Here is a 7220-nt window from a genome sequence, read left to right as displayed (position 1 = left end):
CAGAAATGTTCCAATCATAACATAACAAAATCTTTCATGAATTTCAAAAGATTTTTTCGGGATTTTTTTTTTTTTTCAAAAATATATCACAAGTTCTTTCGGAAATTTTCTTCGGAGATTCCTTCAATGGGTTGCTTAAGAAATTCCTTTAAGAGGTTATTTGGAAAATTATCCCAGAATTTGTTGAAAACTAGTCCAAATATTGCTTCAGAGTTACCTTAGTAATTCCTTCATATATTTGGTCTAAAAAACAATAAAGATATTCCTTCAGAAAAATTTCCACATTCCTTCTTCCTGAGATTTTTAAAGAAATTATGCAAGTAACTCCACTATCAGCTTGTCTTCGGATTCTTTCCAGTTCGTTTGGAAAATAACCCGGATTTTTTTCAAAAACTACTCTAAGAATTTCATTACAGTTTCTTTCCTTAATAACTCGAGAGATTTGTCGCAATTTTTTCAAGAATTAGTGGAGAAAACTATAAATACATTTTCTTCAAAAATCCCTCCATTGATTTTTACAAATCTTTCACTTACTCCTTCAGAAATTTCTCCATCGGGAATCTTCCAGAGATTCTTCAAGAAATTAATCAAGAAACTCCATTAAAAATTCTTCGATTGTTTTTTTCCAAAATTTCTTCAAAGTTGTTTTTAACAATCTTTAACCGATTCGTTTCGAAGTTTCTCCAAAACTTCTGTTGTAAGTTCCAGTGAATCCTCAGGAAAACTGTGCAGATTTTCTGTCGTAATATGTTCTATGTATTTATCATGGATTTGTTTTTCAAAGCCTTTCCTGGGATTCATTTGGAAATTTTTACCATGGATTTTCAGAAACTCCTCCAAGAATTCTTTCAGAAACTCAATATAGAGATTCCTTCTGAAATTTCTGCACAAACTCTGCGAGAAATTCTTGGATGGATTGTTTTATAAATTTATTACAAAGGTTTCTCAGAAATTCTTCTAGAAACTTTTTCAAAAATGTTTTCTTTGGCAAATACTACAGGATTTTTTTTTAGAAATGCTTCCAGCTATTCCTCTGGATTTTTTCCAGGGATTTCTATAGAAATAGGACGAAATTTTCCATCGAAAATGTTCCAAATATTTCAATTCAAAATATTCCACGATATTCACACGAATTTTATTTGGGGATTTCTCAAAAATATTTCAGAAGTTCATTCGGAAATTTGTTGGTTCAAAGATTCCTGCAGAAATTCCTCTACAAATATCTTCAGAAGCTTCTTTAGGACTTCTCTTAGAAGTTTTGCGAAGAATTCTTTCAGAAGCTCTTCAGTGTGTTGCTTAAGAAATTCAAATAAGATTTTTTTAGAAAGTTCTCCCAGAATTGGTCCAAAAATAGCTGGTGTTCTTCTTTAGTAATTTCTCTAGGGATTTCTCACACTTTTTTCCAAGAATTCGCGGAAAAACAACACAGCGCAACATTGTTTTGTCTCAAGAGCAAACTTAGGTGTCTCTGACAGATTTTGGGCCACTGAATCCGAATCGGAGTCAGATTTGATCCAGCACGTCAGAATTTTGAGCTACACCTCAATTTATAGGGTAAAATATGCGATTTTGGGCTTTTTTTGACTGCCAGCCATTAAGCATAGAAATATTTTTTTTAAGTAATCAAAAGGTATAAATTGGTCAATTAACATCTAAATTAACGACTCCTGCAAAATATTTCGTTTTACCAAATTGAATTCGATAGCTTTATGTGATTTGGTGAATTGCACGAATCACTGTGTTGTGCCATATCGTCAACAGAAGGCGCTAGTGTGAAACGTCAAACACATAGAAAAACGATGCGCGCGCCTCTGGTTGTGAAAGCCACAACTATGAAAATTTAAAATGATCGTTAAAAGCGTGTTCGATGGAAATTTCGCAAGTGTTACGTCTGTTTGTCTGCGATAAGGCTTTAGGACCCTCTATTCCCGCTAGTCCTGTAAACATTCAGTAAACCACCAACCAGTTGAACAACCGAGGACCACGCAAGTGACTGCGGTAAAAGCAAATAAATAAATGATCACATTTCTCGTAATAGCCCACAATTAAAGTCCCGGTCGAGAGCGAAAGGAACTCCTCACACGACCGGGACGGACGTACTGCCGAGCAGATCAAGATGACCTCGACCGATTAGCGGCACTTCAGCCTCAGCGGTGCAGGGAGGTCGCAGCGTGTGATCACATTACCTTCCCGAACGAACCGACCACCGAACTGGACCGTCGTGAGTGCATGCGATGGTCTTCGCGGTCGATGACGAAGTCCGGGTCGTCATTATTGTATAGTCCGACTTGAGGAGACAGAGACCCCGACAAGAAAGTACCGACGACACGACGATTGACCGACGAAGAAAATGAGTTGAGTTGCGAGTACCCTCCCCACATCACATGCGCAATTAGGAATCGTGATTTTTAATGAGCCCACCGTCGTCATTTTCGCAGCCAAGGCGCACCACAAGATGATAAGCAATTTGCATCTCCTTTTGATACCTACGGAGGATTAGGCCGCGGGATTGCTATCTTTATGATCGTGCTCCTTGATGGTTGCTCTTTGGCTTCTTTGGATCGGTAGAAAGGCATTTCCATATAATAAAATTTCAACTTGTCTGAATACAGTGAATTCAATATGAGAAAAAAGTTCATATTCTGTAAACATGGCACCGCTCAAACGTCAAATTAGTGAGCTTAGCTGAATCCATTGTGATGATTGAGTGAGACATAAATGTGATGTTTGATTCTAATGTAACAACTGTCGTTAGATGTATGCTGATGTTCCAAGATTTCAAAGGGGGAACACTTGACATCACTATGAAGTTTAAATCTAATGTAACGCTGCATTCTGGTGTCGTTACATGTTTTCTGATGTTTCAAGTGAGCAACACTCGACATCAATATGATGTTTGATCCTAATGTTACATTACATTTATCTGTCGTTGGATGTAATCTGATGTTTCAAGCGAACAACAGTTGAAATCGATATGACATTTGATTTTGATGTAACATTTGAAGATGTTGTCCTTTGGATGTTATATCATAGACAACAGACGTAACACTTGCGAAATTTCCATCGACCACGCTTTTAACGATCATTTTAAATTTTCATAGTTGTGGCGTTCACAACCAGAGGCGCGCGCATCGTTTTCCTATGCGTTTGACGTTTCACACTAGCGCCTTCTGTTGACGATATGGCACAACACAGAGATTCGTGCAACTTTTCCACCAGGTGATGGTAGTGTGAACTGGGCGATGGATTTCCATGAAAATCGTTCAAGGTGTTACGTCTGTTTGTCTGTGGTTATATGATGTTCAATTCAACATCACATTTAAGAGCCGATGCACACGGGCGGCGCGTCCACGCAGCGTGCACGCAAGTGCGTCCTGAGTTACACACAATCAAATGGGAGGATGCACACGAGAACGCAACGCTACCGCACCGCAACCGCGCCGCACCGTGTGCGTCACGCAATGTCAACGCATGCCCCACAGGAACGCTGCGGCGACGCAGCGTGAATTCACGCAGCGTCAAGTAACGCTCGTGTGCATCGGCTCTAAGTTTGAATTCAATGCTACATGTAAATCTTATGTATCACCTGTGGTATCAACAACGGCGTCATGGTTGCGATTTTTTCCGCAGTCAAGTTCGCAGATTGTGAACAATCCTCGGGTACCCACTTTACGTAATTTATGTTTAGTCCCTCACTCTCAGAGCTGTCAGATCAGTGTAACACGCTAAATATAATTTACACAAAAGGCAATTTACACGGAAAAAAATACACGGTTATGAATATTATTGGGTACCGGACTGGACACACAAAATTTGATCGTTTTCTTTGGTACATCGAGGTCTTGAAATTAGTCTATGGTATCACTGTGTACTCAGATGTTACATTGAAGGCATTAGGTGAACAATACTATACATTAAATGTTAATGTTTTGTTGATGTATGGTGATGTTTTCTACATTACAATTTCTATTCGGGAGTACAGTTTGAGCAATTTTAGCATTGTTTTCACTGTTCTTATATTTTTGTATGATTTTTATCCACTGTTCTGTATTCTAACAGGATTTATTATCAATTTATTTGAAACCCGGAATTTGATGCAAGCGAAAGCAGATTTTTCTACAAATACATGCGTTGCACCTAACTTCAGAAGTGATGCACTGAGTACCCAAGCAACCAAAAGTTCGGATAAAATAGCATGTTTGGGCTTAATCAGCTATTCGAAGGAAGATGAATAGCATTCTATTCAGCTCACTTTTTAAGTAATTAACCGAACTTGAGTTCACAAAAAGTACACTTGTGTCGCTGAAAGGAACGCTATTCAGCTTAAAAATAAACTTCTAAAAAATGAAAAAAAATGTGTTTAGTCCTCAAAAGTAATTTATTATTAAGAAACATTAGTTCATGGGGAATCCAAATTGCCTAATACCTTGAAATAATTTTTGATGTATTTTACTTACTGAGATTTGAACTCGGGTTCTCCTCGTTGAAAGTCGGTACCTAACCACTACTCCATGTATGTGTTGTTAGGCACTGTGGGATTTTACTCAATGTGCTGATATCATATAGTAGAGCTCAATCAGGTTCGCGTGTGAACTTTCCTTGAACTTGGAATACTTTTTGAAGTCGAAAGTTCGAAAGAAGTTCACGTGGAACTTCATGTGAACTTACACAGTTTGACATATTCAGTTTGTTGTGGTTCGCAGTGCAAAGCAATAAATTAGGGCCAGTGTATCGACTTTAAGAAAAGATTGTAAGTTTTCAGCTAGGTTTCCAGTGACTACGATTGCGTCGATTACCGGTGCGCTGCCGCGACAAGTGGGACGGGTGTGAAAACATCCAGCAAAGTTGGAAAATTTTTGTGCGCAGCCGAAAAACCCCCGGCGGAATCCTGGGGGAACACTTGTCCGCTGCGGGGGCAGCCTTTGAGCCACACAATACGGATGCTTTGCGTTGATTACAAGTAAGTACGTTGAAATATTATAGTGGAACAAAGTGTACTTGTGAAATTAACACAAGCTGTGGCTGCTGGGCTCGATTTCCGAGTGATTTAATTGTATGTTCAAAACAAGTTCGAAACAAGTTCGGAACGGATGATTTCAAGTTGTTGGAATATGTCCAAATGAACTATATTTGAATTTTAAAGGCACGCAAAAGTACAACATGAGTTCGGTTAGTATTTGATTGAACTCTGTTTTAAAGTTCAACATAAGTTCTTTTTTGAACTTTTATCGACTTTAATGTCGTTTTGAAGAGAAGTCAAAAGCTTGTACATGTACTTCCAAGTTCATAAACAATACAAGAATAACTTTTTGGAGAATTAAGTTCAACGAAACCGGAATTGAACCAAACTTGAACTTCTGAGTTCGTTCTTCAAGTGAAATCCGAACTTTTGGTTGCTTGGGTAGATCATTATAGGATTTAGAATATTTTAGCCAATAGTGGACTTTTAACCAATACAGTGACGATTCGTTCGTTGAGAGCTCGTTAGATGGGCTGTCTCGATGGTTGAATGTTCACTGGTTGGGGCAAAACCCAACTAAAACAAGGGGAATGACATATCCTTTTCTAACCGGAATATCCGCATTTATCCGTTTCTAACCGTCACTAACCGTTGCTAAGCGAGCTGCTAAGTGAGCAGCAGTTAGACGCGGTTAACGACGGTTAGAAACGGATATATGCGGATATTACGGTTAGAAAAGGATATGTCATTCCCCTTGAACTAAAAAGCACTGTCATTGTCTAAATAGATGTCAAAACGAGTTTGACGTTTGACCGCCGTCGCATCACAGCTCCTGTATACAGAACGTTTACACAAGTATGTGAGTGTTCCGTGACGTATTTCTCGTCACTTGCGTGTGTCTAGAGCATTTTGATCAGTTGTCAGTTGCCCCAACGAACGAACACGATTCGCTAATCAGGGCGCAGTCGTGACCCAACCAGCGAATCCGGACTGTAGTTGAAACCCCTCAAATTTTCCCAAATTTTTTGCTTAAATCTGTTTCTACTGGTGAACATCACTCGGGAGACGATATTTAGCTCATGTTCCTAGACAGTAGTTTCAAGTGATGGAATTATGCTGGATTAAGCGATTTTTTTTTTTTGAACAAATTTGAAAATGGATCATTAAAACGGCCGCTATGGAGTGAACAAACAGATAGCGCCACCGTAGCCTTGTGTGTTTGGCATAACTCCACTGCTATCACAATATTAATGTCCATATACGGTGGCGTCTCTGTTTACATGTGATGAACGCTAGAAAAGTTGGCTTGATTGATCCATTTTAACAAGTCTGGGGGACCACTGTTGGTTAAATCTAAGGGGGTCCACTATAGTCATCGATTAAACATGGTAAGAGAACGCGATCTACGTCAAGATCTAAGCGTGTTAAAAATCGGTTTTCAACTGCACGAATATTGACACGAATGATATTGTGCATTCAGTTCAAAGTTGGATTATCCCGACTGTTTGTGAAACTGATCAGAACAGTCGTCGAATAGCGAGGGGATCCTCGATGTATTCTACAGAAACCAATTAAACAGCAAATTTGTTCAAGCACATCATTATTCCAAACGTATATGTCTTCAGAATAACAAACATTAGCAATTATCTTGGAAATAATATAAATTGCATTTATTTAACCTCACTTTAAAACATTTTAATCATTTATTGCGAAAAAAAAATATATTTTCATAAATTTGTTGAGTGATAAACATTGGGGGCTGTCCATAAACCACGTGGTCATGAGGGGGGGGGGGGTTCGGCCAATGACCATTTTGTATGGACAAGAAAAAAATTTTGTATGGACTAATGACCACGCGGGGGGGGGGGGGGGAGTTGAAAAGTCCCAAAAAAATGACCACGTGGTTTATGGACAGCCCCTTGCATCTGAACACCCCCCGACTTCCGCGCCAAAAAGCTGGCGGCTTCGCTGCCGGCAACAGCTGATCAGAGCGACCGGTTAGCTGTCCTTGTTCCACCAATTGAATGTTTTTGAAAACGCGTTTGCACGCGAAATCTTTCTCGCTCATTTCTGCTGTCAAATCCGTCACCGACTGTTCACCGACCGTTTGAAACGTCGACTGTTTCGAACGGTCGTGAACAGTTTGGAACTGGACGGTCAATAATATTGTTTTAAGTGTTACCACAGAGAACAGACGTTTAAGCTCGAACAAAAATACGTCGAAATCGTGTGTAAAGTATTTAAGTGTACCTCAACGCCA

The sequence above is a fragment of the Aedes albopictus genome, chromosome 3 (assembly GCF_035046485.1).
Source record: "Aedes albopictus strain Foshan chromosome 3, AalbF5, whole genome shotgun sequence".
In the NCBI taxonomy this organism is placed as follows: Eukaryota; Metazoa; Arthropoda; class Insecta; order Diptera; family Culicidae; genus Aedes; species Aedes albopictus.
Note: the sequence above shows the minus strand (reverse complement) of the source record.